The following is a 21089-nucleotide window of genomic DNA, read 5'->3' as shown; positions in this document are numbered from 1 at the left end:
CTCAGCAGGACAAGAAGCATCTATGGAAAAGAGTACAGTTGACGTTTCAGGCCGAGACCCTTCAGTAGGACTGGAGAAAAAAAGCAGAGAGTAGATTTTAAAGGTGGAGCGAGCGGAGAGAGAAACACAAGGTAATAGGTGAAGCTGAAAGGGGAGGGATGAAGTAAAGTGCTGGGAAGTTGATTGGTGAAGGAGATACAGGGCTGGAGAAGGGGGGGTCTTGATAGAAAAGGACAGAGGGTCATGGAAAAAAGTGAAGGGGGGTAAGCATCTGAAAGAGGTGATGGTGAGCAAGGAGATAAGGTGAAAGAGGGGGAAAAGGGATGGGGAATGGGCAAAGGTGAGGGGATGGGGGAAGGGGGCATTACCATAAGTTAAGAGATATCGATGTTCATGCCATCAGGTTGGAGGCTATCCAGACAGAATATAAGGTGTTGTTCCTCCAGCCTCAGTGTGGCCCCACCACAACAGTAGAGGAGACCATGGATTCACATATCGGAATGGGAATGGGAAGTAGAATTAAAATGGGTGGCTACTGGGAGATCCCACTGTCTCCCAATCTATGTCAGACCTCACCGACATACAGGAGGCCACACCAGGAGCACTGGACACAGAAAATGACCACAACAGACTCACAGGTGAAGTATTGCCTTATCTGGAAGGACTGTTTAGAGCCCTGAATAGCAATGAGGGAGGTGGTGTAGGGTCAAGTATAGAACTTGTTCTGTTTGCAAAGGTAAGTGCCAGGAGGGAGATCAGTGGGGAGGAATGAATGGACAAGGGAGTCATGCAGCGAGTGATCCCTGTGGAAAGCAAAACGTGTGCTTGGTGTTAGGATCCCGTTTACAATGCAACTCCAAGACCAATATGCTGCACAGTAGTAATGAAATTGCACAGATCAACAAACTAAAGCTTTTTGACTGCCGAGCAGCAAATTGTATATGTGCTCTATAGAGTTGTAACTACCATATTAAAAAAAATTAAAGATCATTAAAAATTAAATAAATCAAAATTTGCATTCTCCAGTCTGCCAAGTGAAATGCTAATATTTTCCCCCCAAACAACCACTACCTTCTACAGTGTGACTCGGGAAGCAGTAGTAATGAAGTATAGAACTGGAGTTCTACAGGTCATGGAGTGGAAAGGCAAGATGAAAATTAATACTGTATCTAGACACAAGATACCAAAAGGAGAATGCAGTTAGTAAATAGCTTTACTCATAATTTGCTGCTTAAACAACGTGCAGCTCCTCTGTTTTCATTCCATGCAATCACATGAACATTGACTGAAATTTTAGTGCTAGTTAAACAATTCTCTTTTCTTTTCGTTTCGCTAACAGGAAAATTCCAAAGTTGGAAATAAACACTCAAAGAAATCGCAACCACATTCCACTATAAGATGAAAACACTTAGTTATTTTTAATTAAGTAATTTACCTTTAAATTTCAGAAACTGATCTTTAATTACCAACTTTGTTTTGAAGTACTATTGCGATAATAAACAGTAAAATTTAAAATTCACTCAACTACAGAAAATCTGCTTTGCCAGCTTTCAGACAAGCCACAACAGCACCTTAGTCCTAACTTTCTTCAAGAAAAAAATAATACTTTAAAACAAAGTCAGACCTAGTAATCCTAGGATTAAAAATATGTTTCTATCCCTCTGAAACAAGTTTCTCAACAGTCAAATGATAATTACAGGTTCTCTGTCTTATGCAGTTATTTACATTGAAACAAAAATTATCCTTCCTATAAGGCAAAACACAGAAGATCCCTAGAGACAGTATGTATGAAATTGTGTTTATTTTTTTCACTCACTCTATGGTTATTTAATATGCTTCACCTGTGTTATTTCTAAAGAATGGTGATTGTAATTTTTGTGAAAAGGACTGAGTTTGAATACAAACACGTAAGTGCAAACCAATCTGTTTCTATTCTCCAGTATCTGACCTCTTTACCATCTGGCATCTGTTCCAGCCATTTTTGGTCTTCACAGTACCTCCCAACTCAACCTTTACTATTGCTGACATTCCGCTGCAGAGTGCAGTAACCTGGACTTCAACTCAGACCCAGACATTTATTGCTCTTGACCTCTGACTCCTCCTCATACCTGCCCTTAAACCCTAACCTGACCACCAACTCCCAGTGCTGTCCCAACAACTAATTCTTGGCCACAATATTGACAGACATCACAGCTACGCACAGAAATAGCTTCAGGCTCTGAAAAATACCACCTTTAGTGACCCCACAAAGTCCTCCAGATCTACTGAAGGAGAGGCTAATCAACCTCAGGGGCCTTTCTCAGGTAAACCTTCTCAGTATTGAGACCCTAGTTTATTTCATTCAGCTACACTAGGCTGGCAATGACATTTGCATACATAAGACTCCTAAAACTAACTGACTCTATTCATGGGAAATTACAAGGCAGAAAGAAATAAGATTCAAGGATATACTCAAATTTTCTGTGAAGGCATGCGACATCTCTGATTTCCTGGGGACCTCTGTATCATGACCACTCAAAGTAAAGAAGGAGCATTCAAGATGGGTTTAAAAGTCTCAATATCATGCATTAGCAGCACAGAAGCCCTGTTCATGCCTGGAGACCATGCACTGCCTCAGAAATTAGCCATCTGCCAACCCCTTCAGCACAAAGAGTCCATCATTCCTCCATTAGTCGCATTCAAGATCTTAAAACCAGAGTGGAAGCAAGTCACCCTTGATCCTCCAGGACTGTCCAAGAAGAAACACAACACCATAACACCAGAATACACAGGAACAGAATTAGACCATTTGGCCCATCGATTTGGCTCTGCCATTCCACCATGGCTCATTTATTATCCCAGTCAACCCATTCTCCTGCCTTCTCATTGTAACCTTTGATGCCCTTACTAATCAAGAAACTACCAACCTCAACTTCTAGTGTACCCAATAAATATCCCAGAGCAATATCGAAGAACAAATGGCTTACTGTTCTGCTCTATGTTTCTCCATCAACTAGCAAAATAAATTACCGATCAATAACTTCAATGACCTTTATGCTGCTTTGTTGGTTGCAGTTCTCACCTGCAAACTATTAAACAGACATCTAAATGCTGTTTTTAAAAAAGATCTTCTATGCATAATATTTGCATAATATTCTATGCACAATGCATTGTGTACAGTTCTGGTCACCGAATTATAGTAAAGATATCAATAAATTAGAGAGAGTGCAGAGACGATTTACTAGGATGTTACCTGGGTTTCAGCACTTAAGTTACAGAGAAAGGTTGAACAAGTTAGGTCTCTATTCATTGCAGCGTAGAAGGTTGAGGGGGGATTTGATCGAGGTATTTAAAATGTTGAGAGGGATAGATAGAGTTGCCGTGAATAGGCTGTTTCCATTGAGAGTAGGGGAGATTCAAACAAGAGGACATGATTTGAGAGTTAGGGGGCAAAAGTTTAAGGGAAACACGAGGGGGTATTTCTTTACTCAGAGAGTGATAGCTGTGTGGAATGAGCTTCCTGTAGAAGTAGTAGAGGCCAGTTCAGTTGTGTCATTTAAGGTAAAATTGGATAGGTATATGGACAGGAAAGGAGTGGAGGGTTATGGGCTGAGTGCGGGTAGGTGGGACTAGGTGAGATTAAGAGTTTGGCACGGACTAGGAGGGCCGAGATGGCCTGTTTCCGTGCTGTGATTGTTATATGGTTATATGGTTATATTGTTCCAATGTTAGCTGAGTGCTTATTGCAACACTGTATACTTGCATTTTGCTTAACAACTATGGTTCAAGGAAGTAAATTTCCACAAACATTGTGCTTTTAAATTATGCACAAGCCAAAGTGGCAGGGAAAATTTCCATATACAGAACAGAACCCATAGGTGTGGCTTGTTATAAGACAAATGCAGTGGAGTCCAAAAATAAATGCAGAAACAGCTCAAATTGATCCACCTTCATGACCCAACTTGAAGTCTAATTACAGTGAACTAATATCTTAATTTACTAAATTCAGATACAGCTTATTTTCATTTAGAAACCACAAATGCATTGCAGTTAAAAAATGAGACAACGTTCCTCCAGAATGGTATCACAAAAGCATATGACAAAACAGACTACACCAGAAAATGTACATAACGTTTGGCAATCCCCAATCCAATCCGGAGAGGCTGATCCGTATTAATATCGCGCTACTGTCTTAGTGCGTTCCCCGGAAAGGAGCTCCAAATCCACCAGACGAAACAAGACCAAAAACTAAAGCTACAAAACCACATAGTTACAACATATAGTTACAACAGTGCAAACAATAGCATAATTGATTTAAAAAAAAAACAGACCATGGGCACAGTAAAAATAGTCCAAAGATGTTAAAGGACTATAAGTTCAAAAGGAATCACCACACAGTTTCCACAAGTCCCCAGGGTCCTGACAGACTCGCCATCCCACGTCAGTGGCAGAAGGGAATACCCCTGCTATGGACTTCCACGGCGTCGCCCGACTCAGCCTCGCAGACACAGCACAAAATGAAAGCTCCGTCGAACCCAGTCTCGCAGATGCAGCACACAACGAAAGCTGCGTCGAACCTAGCCTCACAGACGCAGCACACACCGAAAGCAACCTGACCACAGCGGACTCCGAGTCCGTCGAACCTCCGAGCCAACGACCATCCCCTCCGGCACAGCTTCTCCGAGCACCATCCTCTGCCGAGCGTATTGAGATGCCCCCACCAATGGCCATCGGCAACACGACCCCAAGGACTGGGGGGCCTGTTCTTCCCAGCAGAGTCCCGGACCTCACAGCAGCAGCAGCAACGAAGAAGGTCTTCCTGGAGATTTCCCGATGTTCCTCCGTGCTCCCACGTCCGTTTTCAATCAATTATGATTGCACACGGCACCCCACTTCACAAATAACAGATAATCAGTTCTGGAGTGGCCGCTGCAAGCTGCGTCGCGCCGCCATCTTGGAAATCAAGACACAATGTAGGCACAACAGAGTACTTATAGAAATGTAAGTTCATTAGTTTCTTATAACTGAGATAACTGGAAAGGATTAGCTGCACAAACATTAATTGTGACTCTCCTTCCCCTGGATTCACCAAAACTAACTCTGGTACCTAGCTGTAAATACAAGCAGCAAAATTAAGCCCTTTCTGTAAAATAATATTATGTATAATCAAAAGAATTTATTAACTATCTGGTATCTAGATTTCTTTGGTGCCTTGTCTTTTTAAAATGGGGTCACTAAGGAATATGTTATAATCTCAGAAGGTTATTGCTTTAACAACAACATGCATTTATATTCAGGTGAAGGATCTCAACCCGAAATGTTGACTGCCCATTTCCCTCTACAGATGCTGCCTGATCTGCTATGGTCATCTGACAGTATGCTTTATGCATTTATATTCCACCCACAATGCGAAAAACATCCAAACACCTATCAGAAATCTCTTCCCAAAGTTCAGGAAATTTGATACACTCATAAACTGGGGGAGAGAAATTGTTGTGTTGACTGATAATCTTTAAAAAGTGTTACCTGAAAACTATTTCAAAGACCAAGCCAGGCACAATTATTTTAATTTCAAAAGTAGACTATTCATAAAACTATACAGTATATGCAAAGGAAGAAACAATGAAAATAGTTGTCACTTTTAGTAGTACAAACTTTAAAAAATACACACAAACAGAGCACCATTGTCACTCACATTGTTTTCTTAAGATAACATCCTTTTCATTAATGGTGGTGGGGGGGGGGCTTCCCCAACCAAATTCATTCTTCCAAATGTGTAGTGAAATGAGCCTATATTGTGGTCCTTCCTAACAGAACCTTTACATTAGCAGCATCAAGCTTCAGTGCATGCCTCAGTATGTACTCCTGCAGTCTGGTCTGTGCCAGTCTGCAGCATCCTTTTGCAGGCATCTCACTGTGCTGGAAGAACAGTTAAGTTTTGGGCAGACCAAAGGCATCCTTCACTGAGTTGATGACCTTCCAGCAGCACTTGACTTTGGTGTGTTACGTACCCCGTAACTGGGTCACTTACCAGCAAAGATAGAGAGGTCCGTTGAAGTCTGATGGTACTATTTTTAAAAGATTTTATTTATAAAGGGGCACAAAAATAAGGTTAATACAAACATTCAGATAATATACGTCGTCAATACTCAATCTAAAGCGCGGGTATAGTAATAATCATCAATAAGAAGTAGCTCTATCGTTTGTCTAGGGGTAATATATTGTCCTTTGGAAATATGAAAGTCACTCAGTTCCTGCAAGCTTCTTGGTTTTGGGGACCGCTGGGTTTTCACTTGTTGGAGAGAGAGAGAGAGAGAGAGAGAGATTTGTGATAAAAGAAACTTGCCCGGGTCTTTTGATGAGATCAATCCGTTGAGTCGGGGGAGTTGGTTCCCCGTTGTTAGTTCAAGAAAATCGTTTCTGCGGTACTCGCCACCGGCTCCCAGGCACGGGAACCGAACACACGTGGCTTCCTTCAAATGGCTGCCCGCTATACGGGATCGCTAGTGTCTCTTCTGGTGTGCCTGAGGGGCCATCTCTACAGCCCCTCTTTTATCTGGACTCACGGGGTCTCAGATGTCAATCAGGTTGGGATGATGCAATCTCTCCCCGTCACCCAGCCCACGTTGCCCTGAGGGCTTGCACGTAGCCCAGACCCCAATCCACAAAGGTGTCTCCAAGAGACAATGGCCGTTATCCGTGGCTTTGTCTTGCTGAGGGGCTAGGACACATTCCAAAACCTTGAGGATTCTCTCTCATTTCCTGGGTCCAAGACCTGAATTAATAGCGATCTTGCAATTCTCAAGAAGGAGGGGGCTGCGATCATAACAGGTGTGTTCCAATTTACCGCTCCCCCCCCCAACCCCAAGAATAGTCTGTAGATCAGAGTCCTCTGTTGCGCAGATACTGTGGATGAGAAGAGAAATGTACTTTTGCATCTGTCTCCACACCATTTAAGAAAATCCAGTTTGCTAAGAGGTGGGTGACTATTTCATCTCTAACACAGTTGTCCTGAGGGCAACATATATTGGGAATATTATGTCTGACTGGGAGGGCACCTCTCACAGCTAGTTGAGCAAGGTCTTTGGCACAGATAGTATTGATCGTCTGCTCAAGAAATAAACCCACAAAATCCATAGTATTCCTGCTCTGCAATGTCTACAGTATGCTCTGCACTGACCACACTGCCTGATGGACTAGTGATCAAAGTTGTTCGCTTGCACAATGAGACAAACTCCTGTTTCACTGTATATTTTAAGATTTTTTGACTACAGCATTGGTGTGGTCACACTTAACACCACTTTTAAAATAATGCTAATCGAAGACTTCTGTATCTTTCCCACTCAGGTTGACAGCAAATGGCACCACGTATACCTCTTCAACTGTGAGCCGCACAGTATGTGATTGTTAAAAGGGTCTTACAGAATTGCATACTGTTCATATGTTTATTTTTTTACCAAAATACTTTCACTCAGTACTCAAACAGAATGCAACACTCAGAAATCTCAGCCAATCTGCACTGCTTTGCCCATAAGGGTCAAATCAACATTACCAAACCAAAAGACTAACTAAACCAATCTCATCGGCAACCAGAAGCCAAAACCACAAGTCTTATAATTCCATATCTTCTTTCATCAAAATCCTTTGGAATTTTGAACATTAATTTCTCTTACACTCACTCACTTTCTGAGGAATGACTTGTTATTTAACGCTTTAACAGGTGCTATAGTAACGTTACTAAAAAGTACAATTTACTGATGATTTTCAGCAATAAGCTTAATATGTGATGGGATCGAACAATAAAATAAGCACTCTGCACAAATCCCTGATGAGTGTTTATTTGACACCAGTCCTAGATTTTCACCCATCTCATTGATAGACAAAGCACCAAATGGAGCATTAACAATGATTTAATGCTATAAGCCACATTTAAATGAGAAAATATTGGGAAAACACATTCATTTGGTGTAGTGGAAATCTGGTCAGCACACATACAGTACCGACAAAAAGTATTCATCCCACTGGAAGTTTTCATGTTTTATTGTTTTACAACATTGAATCACTGTGAATTTAATTTGGCTTTATTTGACTGATCAACAGAAAAAGACTCTTTTGTATCAAAGTGAAAACAGATCTCTACAAAATTATCTAAATTAATTACAAACATAAAGCATAAAATAATTGATTGGATAAAGATTCATCCCCTTTAATATGACACACCAAATCATCACTGGTGCAGCCAATTGGTTTAAGAAGTCACATAATTAATTGAATTGGATTGACTTTATTACTTACATCCTTCATATATAAAAAAGGAGTAAAAATCTTGAAGTTATGTCTCTGTCTAAATGTGCAATGTGCAATTTATAGTCATTTATAAAAATAGTATGTACAACAATATAACATAGAAATACATTTGTTTCAGCAGGAATTAAGCAGTCTGATGGCCTGGTGGAAGAAGCTGTCCCAGAGCTGTTGGCCCTGGCTTTTATGCTTTTATACCATTCCCTGGATGATAACAGCTGGAACAGTTTGTGGTTGGGGTTACTTGGGTCCCCAATGATCCTTTGAGTCCTTTCTACAACCTGTCTTTGTGAAAGTTCTGAATAGTGGGAAGTTCACATCTGCAGATGTGGTGGGCTGGCCAAATTCGTAGGATTTGGAGGCCCATACCAAACTTCTTCAGCTATCCCAACCCCAGATCCATTGATGTCAACAGGGGCTATGACTTGTGCTTTTCAATAACCTTTTCGCAGAGTTTCTTGGAGTGTTCTTTTGACTTCATGGTGTAGTTTTTGTCAGGATACAGACTCACCAGCAGTTAAACCTTCCAGATACAGGTGTATTTTTACCACAATCAATAGAAACACCTTGATTGTACACTAGTGATCTCCATTTACTCTCTGTATACCCATGACTGTGTCGCCTCCCACAGCTCCAATCTGCCCGTCTCCATTACCCTTGTAGTCCACAACCAGCTCCTCTGTTTTTGCGACATTGAGGGACAGGCTGTTTTCTTGGCACTGGTGTGTCATGGTGATGACTTCTTCTCTGTAGGCTACCTCATTATTATTTGAAATTAGGCCTATCAGTGTAATATTATCAGCAAATTTAATTAGCAGATTCAAAGGTTCACAGGAATGGCTTAAAAACAACAAAGTTAATGCCCTGGAATGACCAAATCAGAGACCTGACCTCAATCCAATTAAGAATTTGTGGCTGGACTTGAAAATGGCTGTTCACTCTCGATCCCCATGCAATCTACAGAACTTGAGCAGTTTTGTAAAGAAAAAAACTGAGGAAAAATTACAGTGTCCAGATGTGCAACGCTGATAGAGACTTATCCACACAGACTGAAGGGTGTATTGCTACCAGAGGTTCATCTACTAAATACTGGCCTGAAGGGTTTGAGTAATTAGCAATCAATTATTTTGTGTTCAATAATTGTAATAAATTTAGACCAATTTGTGGACATGAAAGAGTCTTTTCTGCTGATCAGTGTCAAAAAGCCAAACTAAATCCACTGAGATTCAATGTTGTAAAGCAATAAAACATGAAAACTTTCAAGGGGGTGAATACTTTTTATAGGCACTGTATTTTCCACTTTTTAAATGACTTACAAAAAAAAGCCAAAATTCACATCCTGTAATTTAATCATTTTTTAGTTTTATCAACCAAAACAAATAATATTAGCTGTTTTATTTGATTGTACTTCTTTTCATCTAAAACTAGTGACTAAACTGGAATACTAAGCCCTTATTTTTGTGTTCACAGAAAGCACCACCATGACACACTTGAGAATACAGACAAGTTGATTTTAAAGCCCACAGTCGATCAATTCCATGATACTTAAAAACAATGCTGGAAATACTCGAGTAATACAGCAGATCAAGGGAGAGAACACAGAGATAATGACCTTTCATCTAAAGTGGAAAGCTGGGAGGAAATTTATTCTAATTTGTTGAGAATTACAAGAAAAGAATAAAAGGGAATGTATGTAATAGGAGGGAAAGCAGGTTTTCTACTGGCTGAAGGGGTGGTAAAGGCTAGTGAATTATAACATGGAGATGGAACAGACAAAAGGAAGTAAATGAAATTTTATACTACCAGCAGAGAAAAAAAAACTTTGTTAGAAAACTGGGACACAAAATGATAGTTTGCTTAGTATATTGCTATGTTAATTAAATACAATACAAATAAAGTAGAAATGCAGTTTATTTCAAACAGAATAATGCACATTACAATAGGAATATTTTTTCCTTAGTCAATGCAAAAATCCTTCATGGTTACTGCTCGAGTGCATTTTTTTGGCAAATATTTAGACACACCAATATCTTGGTACATAGAATTCTAATATTGCACAGGCTGGATTATTGTATTACCCTGGGAAATAGACTGGCCACAGCTCATACCAAATGACTACGTCCCTGTGAAACGCACACAGTTACCATAGAAATAAACCTACAAAGCCAAAGCACATGATTGTGGAGGCACTTGTCCCTGACACCCATCACACCACACCTCTCAAAAGAATCACACAGCAGCCATTAAAGGATATTCAGATAGAGGTTATTCAAACATGCAGCCTAAAATACTCAAGAATGCAGGGGTAGGATAAATAGACTGAATATTATTTAGCATTTTAATATGGTTCAAGAGTTTGGTCATTCGAGACTGAAAGTTAATTCCACAGAAATATCCTGGCAGTCTCAATAACCAAATTGGGGGGAGGGGAAATTTTAAAAATATGTAACATTCATTGTTGTTTAGTGAATGCTGGTTATCCTACAAAACAATCTTCCTACCGATGCAACAGACGGAAACATTTTACAATTTACACAAAAACTACAATTTACAGTAACTACAATTCACAGAAACACTTTTTGAAGAGTCTTCTATGCTTTGATGGCACAGAGATACAAAATTGAAATAAAATAAAGCCTTATTATGTTTTAGTAATTTGTTGATCAGTTGTTAATGAGCACTGCAGCCTCCAATCACCTCTCCATCTATAATTAACCCAATAAGCACATTTTCAATACTTCATTCTCGGTCTAAAAGACTAATTACTGCAATGTGTTTAATAGTTAGGTAAGACAGCAGCAGCTTCCCTGGAATCATAAAAATGCAATATCTCAATGAATGCTAGAACTTATTAGTGTCTGATTACTTAACAAAATCTAAAACAATTATCAAAATATGCAATATGAATTCGTTTTCTGGTTAAAGATCATGTGCTTGAACAAACATGAGAAGAAATTTCAGTTCAGTGCAAATTGCTTAATGATCTCCTGACAGGAGTTATTTTTGCTCATCCCTGCAATCAACTATTTCAACCACACAACAATCAGAGGGAGTCTACATTTATTTCTCTATTATGGACATTTTTAAAAAGGTAATTAAATATTTCACAGATTATTTTTGAGGGGACGGGAAGAAGGATAATTTTAATTCATTATTTAGTATCATGAGAATCCATACTTTAGCATCTGAAATTAATCTAAAAATACTTGGGAAAACTAAGCTATCCAAAAAGTTCAAGTACATGCCGAAACAATGCAGTGTTCATATTAACAAAATTTTAGTAGAGACCTGGGTTATAACTAACCTGGGATAGTTCAAATCCTACGATGATAATTTTGAGAAAATTATTTCAGAACACCAAATGGTTTAAAACTGATAACTGAAGGAGTGTCTGTGAAATAACTGGATTACTTACCAGCAAGAATCCAACAGGCTCTCATATTTTAAGGGAAGACTTTGTCTTTAATCTAATTTAAACACGATTCCAGTCCAAAATACTGAAATAACTCAGCAAGTCAGGCAGCAACTACAGAGGGGAATAAACAATTGACATTTCAGGCCAAGACCCTTTATCAGAGTTGGAAACAAAGGGATCAGAAGCTAGAATAAGATGGTGGGGAAAGGGGAAGAAGTACAAGCTGGCAGGTGATAAGTGAAACTAGGTGACATGGAAGGTGGGTCAGTGAGTGGGGTGAGGTTGAAGGAAGAAGCTGGGAGGGGATAGGTGGAGGGATGAATCTACCAGCAGAGGAGAGTGGACCATGGAAGAAAGGGAAGGCAGAAGGGAACCAGAGGGAGATGATGGGCAGGTAAGGAGAAGAGAAAGGACGTCTCACCCCTGTTTATTCTCCTCCATAGATGATGACTGACTAAGAGAGTTCCTCTAGCATTTTGTGTGTGCTCCTCAAAATTTCCAACATCTTCAGAATGTCTTGTTTAAGTGGGTCACAACTGCCTACATGGTTCTTTCAAATCAATACACTGAAGCAACCCACTGCTATCAGGCTACAAAGAATGAGTAATAAATGACAGTCTTGCCTGTCTCACCCACATTCAAGAATGAAAAGAAACCAGTCACAATGGGACACAATTTTAAGTCAATTGCTTCCAAATGGTAATTGAGTTTAAACAATGTAGAGGAAGGATGACAAACTATTTTAAATGGCTTGCTTTGTCTGTTCCAAAAGGTGGAACTAACTAAATTTCATCCCAAAAAATAATCACTCAAATAAAACGGAGACATTGCTCAACCCATTATTTTTTATTATTCAAATAAACCAATGAAAATCCAGGAATAAAATGGATTAAAATTGTTCAAAGATGTTTGTCTTATTTTCACATTGAACTAACACAATAAAAGATCCCTCAGTTCAAACTTTTTAAGTGAGTTTAGCTAAGTTAAACATAATTCTCCATAGGCATGATCCCACAGAAGAACACAGCAATAATTTGGAGAGAATTAACAATCTGGAACAAATTTTTTTTTGCAAAACAAATTTGACTTTCTGGTGCAGCACAAGTTTGCATGGAGGCACATATACCTGCAGGGAAACACCACAAAAATTTATCACATCTGACTTATGCCAGAGAAGGAGAGTGTTAATGAAGGCAGCGACTGGATCCACAGTAAGTTACTATTGCAAAAATTCTATTTTAAGCATGTATGTTGGAAAAATACAAATAATTTGAACATACTTTAACAGATTTAGGGAAGCTATATATATTATTCGCAAAGTGGTAACACAAACCAGTTTCTGTAATATTTTCCTCAAATATCATGTTAAAAATTCTAAAACAATAATAATGATATTTGCCATATCATTCATCCCATTGAATGTACTTAAACTACCATTGCTTCATGAGGGCTGAAAGCAAACATTTAAAATGGAACATTATAAATAGCTCATTGGAATACAAGATGCTGCATAAATTGCACAGTTCTATTTAGAAAACAAATTGCAAGGTCATCCAAATACACAGGAGAGGAACAGACTATTCAGCCCAACAAAATCATACTAGCTTTTATGATCCATTCATCTCCTCTTTCATGTAATTGTAACAGCATCAGGATTAATATCACCGACATATGTCATGAAATTTGTTAACTTAGTGGCAGCAGTACAAAGCAATACATGATAATACAGAAGAAAAATAATTAATTACAGTAAATATATATATGTGTATTAAGTAGTTAAAATAAAATTGTGCAAAGACAGAAATAATATATTTTAAGAAGTGAGGTAGTGTTCATGGCTTCAATGTTTATTTAGGAAACACACACAAAATGCTGGTGGAACACAGCAGGCCAGGCAGTATCTATAGGGAGAAGCACTGTCGATGTTTCGGGCCGAGACCTTTTGTCCTGTCCTGATGAAGGGTCTCGGCCCGAAACGTCAACAGTATTTCTCCCTATAGATGCTGCCTGGCTTGCTGTGTTCCACTAGCATTTTGTGTGTGTTGCTTGAATTTCCAGCATCTGCAGATTTCCTCATGTCTATTTAGGAAATGGATGGCAGAGGGAAAATGCTGTCCCGGAATTGTTGAGTGTGTGCCTTCAGGCTTCTGTTCCTCCTTCCTGGCGGTAACAATGAGAAGCGGGCATGTCCTGGATGATGGGAGTCCTTAATAATGGCTGTCGCCTTTCTGAGGCACCGCTCCTTGAAGTTGTCTTGGATACTACAGTGGCTAGTACCCAAGATGGACCTCACTAATTTCACAACTTTCTGCAGCTTCTTTCTATCCTGTGCAGTAGCCACCCACCACTCCCATGCCAGACAGTGATGCAGCCTGTCACTAACACAAGATACACTGCAGATGCTGGGATCAAAGCAATACGCACAACATGCTGGAGGAACTCTGCAGGTCGAGCATCATCCGTGGAAACGAGCAGTCAACATTTCGGGCCAAGACCCTTCAAGTCCTTATGAAGGGTCTCGGCCCGAAACGTTGACTACTCGTTTCCACGGATGCTGCCCGACCTGCTGATTTCCACCAGCCTGTCACAATGCTCTCCACAGTCCATCTGTCAAAGTTTTCGAGAGTTTTAGGTGACAAACCAAATCTCCTCAAACTCCGAACATAATATAGCCACCATCTTGCCTTCTTTGTAGTGTTATCAATATTTTGGGACCAGGTTAGATCCTTAGAAGATCTTGATACCCAGGAACATGAAATTTCTCTCTCCACTTCTGATCCCCCTATGAGGATTGATTGGTGTTCCCTCATTTTACCCTTCCTGAAGTTCACAATCAGCTCTTTGGTCTCACTGATGTTGTGCAAGGTTGTTGCTGTCACACCACTCATCTAGCTGGTATATCTCGCTCCTCTACGCCCTGTCTTCTGCATCTGAGATTCTACCAACAACGGTTGTATCATCAGCAAATTTATATGGCATTTGAGCTATACCTAGCCACACAGTCATGGGTATAGAGACAGTAGAGCACAAGGCTATGCACACATCGCTGAGGTTAGCCAGAGTTCATTGTCAGCAAGGAGGAGATATTATTACCAATCTACACAGATTGTGGTCTTCCACTTAGGAAGTGGAGGGTCAAATCGCAGAGAGGCACAGAGGCCCAGGTTCTGTAGCTTATCAATCAGGGCTGTGAGAATGATGATGTAAACACTGAGCTGTAGTCAACCAACAGCATCCTGATGTAGGGTGTTTGCATTGTCTAGGTGATCTAGGGCTGTGTGAAGATCCATTAAGATTGTTTCTTCGGTAGACCTATTGTGGCAATAGGCAAATTGCAGTGCGTCCAGGTCCTTGCTTAGGCAGGAGTTGATTCTCGGCATGACCGACCTCTCAAAGCAATTCATCACTGTAGATAGAGTGCTACTAGACAATAGTCATTAAGGCAGCTCATACTACTCATTTGGGAATGGTATAATTGTTGCCCTTTTGAAGTAGGTATAGCAGTGAGAGGTTGAAAATGTCCCTGAATACTCCCGCCAGTTGATTGGCACAAGTTTTCAGAGCCTTACCAGGAACTCATCAGAGCCTGCCACCTTGAAAGACAGTCTGACCTCAGCCTCCAAGGCAGAGATCACAGGGCACCAGGTGCAGCGGGAATCTTCACAGCTGTAGTTATGCTCTCCCTTTCAAAGCGGGCATAGAAGGCACTGAGCTCGTACGGCAGTAAAGCCTTGCTGCTATTCATCGGGATTTTCTCTGTAGGAAACAATATCCTGAAAACCCTGCCAGAGTTGACATGCACCCAATGTTGCCTCCAACCTCGCTCAGAATTGTTTATTTGCTCTTGAAAGCACTCTTGAAACAACGTAACACTTTATTGTACACCCTATCCTCGTTATATGCGAGGGATATGATCCTCGCAGTCGGCGCATTGTGGAAACGCATAATGTGAATAATTATTTAAATGGGGAAAATAGGGCTTCCTAAATATGTTTTATCTGTAACTTATTCACATTTTCATACCAATACAGCACAAAAGCAGTACCACAAGGCAACATTCATAATATATTTCAGCATTGGAACACATAAGCAGAGTCAACCTATACTTTGCTGCCTTGAAACCTGACATCTTTACTTACGTAAGTGCGTTTGGGCATTTGCTTCTAAAGAAGCCTAGTCTCGTCTGCATTAAACACCTGCTTTGGTGTGATGCCTGACTCAGCTATCATAGCCTACAACTGCAAAGGGTAGCGTTCAGCAGCTTCGTAGTCAGCACCAGCTTGCTCACCACGCACAGCTAAGTTGTGAAGCCTGTGACGATTAACAAACTTAAGAAACCATACCCTACTTGCATTAAAGCTAATGGTATCACTTGACACTTCCTCACTAACCTCTGAACAAAGGTCACCATAAATTTCCAAAGCTTTCACACGAAGTTGATCGGAACTGAGTGTTGTTTCTTTTCTTTGTTTCATGCTCAATGTACAAAGTCAACATTTTCTCCATTTTTGTCATAATCGGGTTACACACTTTGGTAACAATCTTTGAAGACACTTGTGATGAATCAATCACTGCACTTTCTATTTACTCAGCATTTTTCTTTATGTTTCTGATCGTGAACTCACCCAGGCCGAAGTAGCGTCCGAGAGCTCATTTACTTTCACCTGACGCCGCCCTGTTTATAATTTTCAACTTTTTTTCAAGTGTTAAAGCAGTTCTCTGCCGCTTGGCTGATTGCCCAGGACTTGACATAGGACACTTAGGAGGCATAGATAAATATTTCAAGCACAAAATCAGTGCACCGTAAGTAATAACAACAAAAGTTTAAGAGCGCAAGATCGCACATCCACATGCTGCCAAAACCAATGCAAGACTGGCGGGAGTGAGACTGTGAGGCATGTGTACATGACTTGTATTAGTGGGAAAGCAATGCTTCTCATCCCAACATCCTCGCCTAACTGTGAGTTTTGGATACACATAAGGAATATAAGGAGAAGTTGGTAGAAATAGGTTCAACACATAACTGTGAATCCGTATTGTCTGAAGACGCATATAACGAGGATATTGCGGGAACCATTCCCTTATACCTTTGTCTCTTCACTTCGAACTGTGTATCGGCCTCCACACTAAATTAGTTCTGTTTGTGCTCCAGTTGTTCTGAAGAATAACTGGTACTAATGGAGTACTTCTTTAGTCTAATGCTGGGGAAGTTAAAATCCCATGATTATTCTACTTTTTTTATTCTTTCCTGAATGTGTTTGATTACTTCACATTTCTTTTTCAATTATGCAATGTTTCATATACACATATCCATGTTTGTACAATTGAATCTTATGTATATTTTATTACAGTTTTGATTTCCTTACGAGAATTTCTTTTTACTGCTGCTACATTACCCCAAATCCATACCTATAATTTTTACTATATTTTCTAAATAAGTTATATTTTGCAACATTTATCAAAACCTAATTTTTTCTGATGCCATGTCTCAGCAATCCCTATATCTGGTTGCTCCCAATGCTTCCTACAGTAAACTTATTTTATTACTGACATTGTAAGCACTGCTATTCAGATAATTTAATTCATTTTTCATTAGATATCTTCATTTAATAATTAACTTTTTTTTGGCTCCTGCTCATAAAATCTAATATCTCATTTTCTGTCAATGGCCTCTGCTACTTTCTTTCCTCTTATTGACTATTTACCTTTCTTACTTGTTTGAAGCAAGTAATCCCTAAGGCCCTATTAATGCTATCCACAAGTTCATATTCCATCCAGTGTAATGTAGAGCCCAGCTCATCCATTTATCTTCTTTTAGTCCCAAATCTGGTACCAAGGTTCCATGCAAGGTATCCAACTATACCATATTAGCTCTTTGGCAATCAGAAAACAAAAAGCATGAAGGATATTCATTTAACTTCTACATGCAACAGTTAGCGCAAAACTTACAGTTCGAGGCATTCTGGAATTTAGAATTCAATACTGGTGCTGTTTGAAAAGAGTTTGTACTTTCTCCCTGTGACCTCCAATTTCCTCAGGGTGCTCCAGTTTCCTCCCACAGTTCAAAGACGGTTAATATGTTAATTGATCATTGTAAGTTGTCTTGTGATTAGGCTAATGTTAAATCGGTGGGTTGCTGGGTGGTGCAGCTTGTTGGGCCAGAAGGGCCTGTTCCACACAGTATCTCTAAATAAAATATCTCCCAGCACTGGCTTGAAGCACACTATTGTAATAAACTACTTCTGTGTTGAATGTGTGCTTATAAGCAGATGGGAAAATTGTATTTCAATTGACTCATTTAACAGATGCTGATGCTACACCTTCAAAAGTTAATCAGAATTTTCTTTTCCTGATTTCATCATTATCTTTTACTATAAACTGTTGGATGAGCCTACAGACACAGGTTCTTTGCTTTACCTTTCACTGAGGTCCAGCTCACAGAACAGACTCAAGAATAGTAAGAAATGTTATGTCTAAGACTCTAAGAAAAAAATTCTGTGAGCCATTGTACAATATTTTTCAAAAATGGAAAACCCAAGTCAAATTTACTCAACTTCAATAACAAACCAAAAGGTAGCCATTTTTCATAATTACTAAGAAACATATAATCTTCAGACCAACCGACAATCATAACTTTGCACCTATTTACAAACATTCTCAGATGCCAATGGTATTTTCCCAAATAATTCTAGATCGACCTTCTTGCTTTGGTTCTTTCATAAGCCAAAATTTACAGAAGTGAGCCAACGCAACCTTGCGCATTTTCATTTGTTTTTTTTTCTTCACAGAAATCTGTTCCTGTTGACTAAATATCCTACTAGATTACTGCATTAGCTAATTGGCAGTAAATCATTTGTTACATTGCAAGAATAATCCAAAACTATTCTTACTGGAATTGCTTGAGCATTAAGCACTATATCAACTTCCTCTTCAAACACCAATTTCCTCTTTCTTTAAAATATTTCACCTCAACTACCCACCAAGGAAAAACATTTCTCTTGAACTGCAATTTAAATTGATAATTCTTCAACACTAACTCTCTAAGCAGTGCGTTCCAATTCATCCATCAAAAGTTTCCATAATTTTAAACTGTCGAATGTTTTTCCAACTACAACAGAAATAATTAAAAAATAGCACATCTTGCTGTATCATAGTTTATCATCCTTAATAACATCCTCAATTTCTACTTTAGTAACCTGTTTACAGCAAGGCTTCTAAAAGTGTACAGAACTCACAGATCCAGGCACCACAACCTTGCAGCTTCTACATTGAACAAATCATTTGCAAAACCCAATAAAAACTACATTTTTAATACTTGTAATCTGATTTGTTACAATAGTCAGTGAATATAGCAGCTTTCCATTCCTTGCTTGCCTTGAAAATACGTAATTTTACACTACTTAGTAGGCACCAAAGGTAGTCATAGCTGAAGGGTGGTAGGGGGGGACAAGCTCCCACTGCTAACAAATGCTCTTCATGGCGTGCGTATCAAACAGTCTCTGACAACCAAGTCCAACTCCTGGCCTTCACGTGTGGCATAGTTCTTATGCCCGGCGGAGCTGTTCTCACTGACAGAAGGGGCAAAGGCGGGCCACTGGTGCCTTAAACCCGGTTGCTCCAGGCACATGGGGCTCATAAACTACAGATGGTAGCTCATCTAGGGGAGGGAAAACTCCAATTTCAAACCTCTGCTGCTTTGCGGCTATACCCGCTCATGGGAAAGGCTTTGAGAGTAAACCCTGAGGAAAAATCCGGAGTCGGTGTCCCGAAGGCGACTGAGTGCTGTACCCTGCACCAGCATGGCAACTCCTGCGATGCTGCTGGCATCAAACTGTATCGACTTTCGTCGTTCCTTTGAACCTGTCATCAGCATGGAGAAGGCGTCCCACTGCATGGGCAACAGACGGATCTCCATATCAACTCTGCCCTGGCTTGCGCCCTGGAGAGGCCACTGCTAGTCACTACCAAAGGTGCAGTACCCATGGTCAACCACAACTGACGGAGGTCACACAGTATTAAATTAACCCTACCTGCATTTTGCATAAACATTAATGCTATGCAAAAGTTGTTACAATTCACCTGAATAAATCATCATTGTATTATTTGTAAAAGCCCAAGTACAATTCTGATCAGAAAAGCAGACCAAGCACCAAATAAAGGCACATGACACTTCTGGCATTTTCCTCTTTCAACTAAGCTCTAAATTTGTGCTTTGTGGCAATCAAAAAAAACTATGATACACTTGCTCTCCCACTATCCATCTGAAATACTGCAATAAGTGTACTACAAAACAATCAAAAACTATCTCTTTATCTACAGTTACATCTGTCCAAAATAATCCATTAAGGTTGTCTTGTGGCGACCCACTTCCTAGCGCACTCGAACCGGCTCACAAATAGCCAGCGCGCAGGCACAAAGGCCAGGTCCGCAACAAAGGCAAAAAAGCCTGTGGGGGTTTGTGAGTACTTGTCCCTTAGAGCATCCGCGCCCGGGGAGGGTGGGATGAGGGAGGCTTTAAAGCAAGGCTGTGAAGGTCGAATAAAATTATCTTTGATTGCAGTTTACTGACTCCGTGTCGTTATTTTAGCGCTGCGTGTAGCACACTGCTACAATTGGTGACCCCGACGGTCCAAACGATTTTTGGACCGGAGATGACCGACGCCGCATCTGTTCATGCGGTTTCGTTGAAACTGCCAAGCTTCTGGACGCTACGACCTCACCTATGGTTCCAGCAAGCAGAAGCCCAATTCCATGTTCGGCAGCTGACCTCAGAGGACACCCGTTACTACTACGTGGTGAGCTCCCTCGACCAGGACACAGCGGCTCAGGTTGCGGAGTTCGTACAGTCTACCCCGGCGGACGGCAAGTACACGGAATTCAAAGCCCTGCTCCTAAGGACTTTCGGACTCCCACGGCGCGAACGGGCTACCCGTTTACTGCACCTGGATGGTTTGGGGGACAGAACGCCATCGGCTTTAATGAATGAGATGTTGTCTTTGGCCGGCGGACACACACCCTGCCTCATGTTTGAGCAGGCATTCCTGGAGCAGCTGCCCGAGGACATACGCCTACTGCTGTCCGACGCGGATTTCAGCGACCCCCGGAAGGTGGCAGCCCGGGCGGACTTGCTGTGGAATGCCAAGAAGGTGAGTGGGGCGTCCTTCGCACAGATCACCAGGCCACGCTCCCAGCAGCAGACCAGACCAGGCCCGGCAGCAGAGCCCACTAGCCCCAGAGGCAGGGGTGGGGAGCCCAACGAACACTGGTGTTTCTACCACCAGCGGTGGGGCACAGAGGCCCGCCGTTGTCGCCCGCCCTGCCAGTTCCCGGGAAACGCCAGGGCCAGCCGCCTCTGATGGCTACGGCGGCTGGCCATCGGGATAGCCTCCTG

The 21089-nt window shown here is 40.7% G+C and overlaps 1 protein-coding gene across 4 annotated transcripts in view; it reads right to left on the bottom strand.

Annotated features, from left to right (window-relative positions):
• The window catches only part of LOC140714264 (ubiquitin carboxyl-terminal hydrolase 54-like), a 164387-nt gene that overhangs the window by 126992 nt on the left and 16306 nt on the right, over positions 1–21089 (bottom strand). The window lies entirely within an intron of this gene.

Source organism: Hemitrygon akajei, chromosome 21 (assembly GCF_048418815.1).
Source record: "Hemitrygon akajei chromosome 21, sHemAka1.3, whole genome shotgun sequence".
Classification (NCBI taxonomy): domain Eukaryota; kingdom Metazoa; phylum Chordata; class Chondrichthyes; order Myliobatiformes; family Dasyatidae; genus Hemitrygon; species Hemitrygon akajei.
Note: the sequence above shows the minus strand (reverse complement) of the source record. Positions and strands in the feature narration are given on the sequence as shown.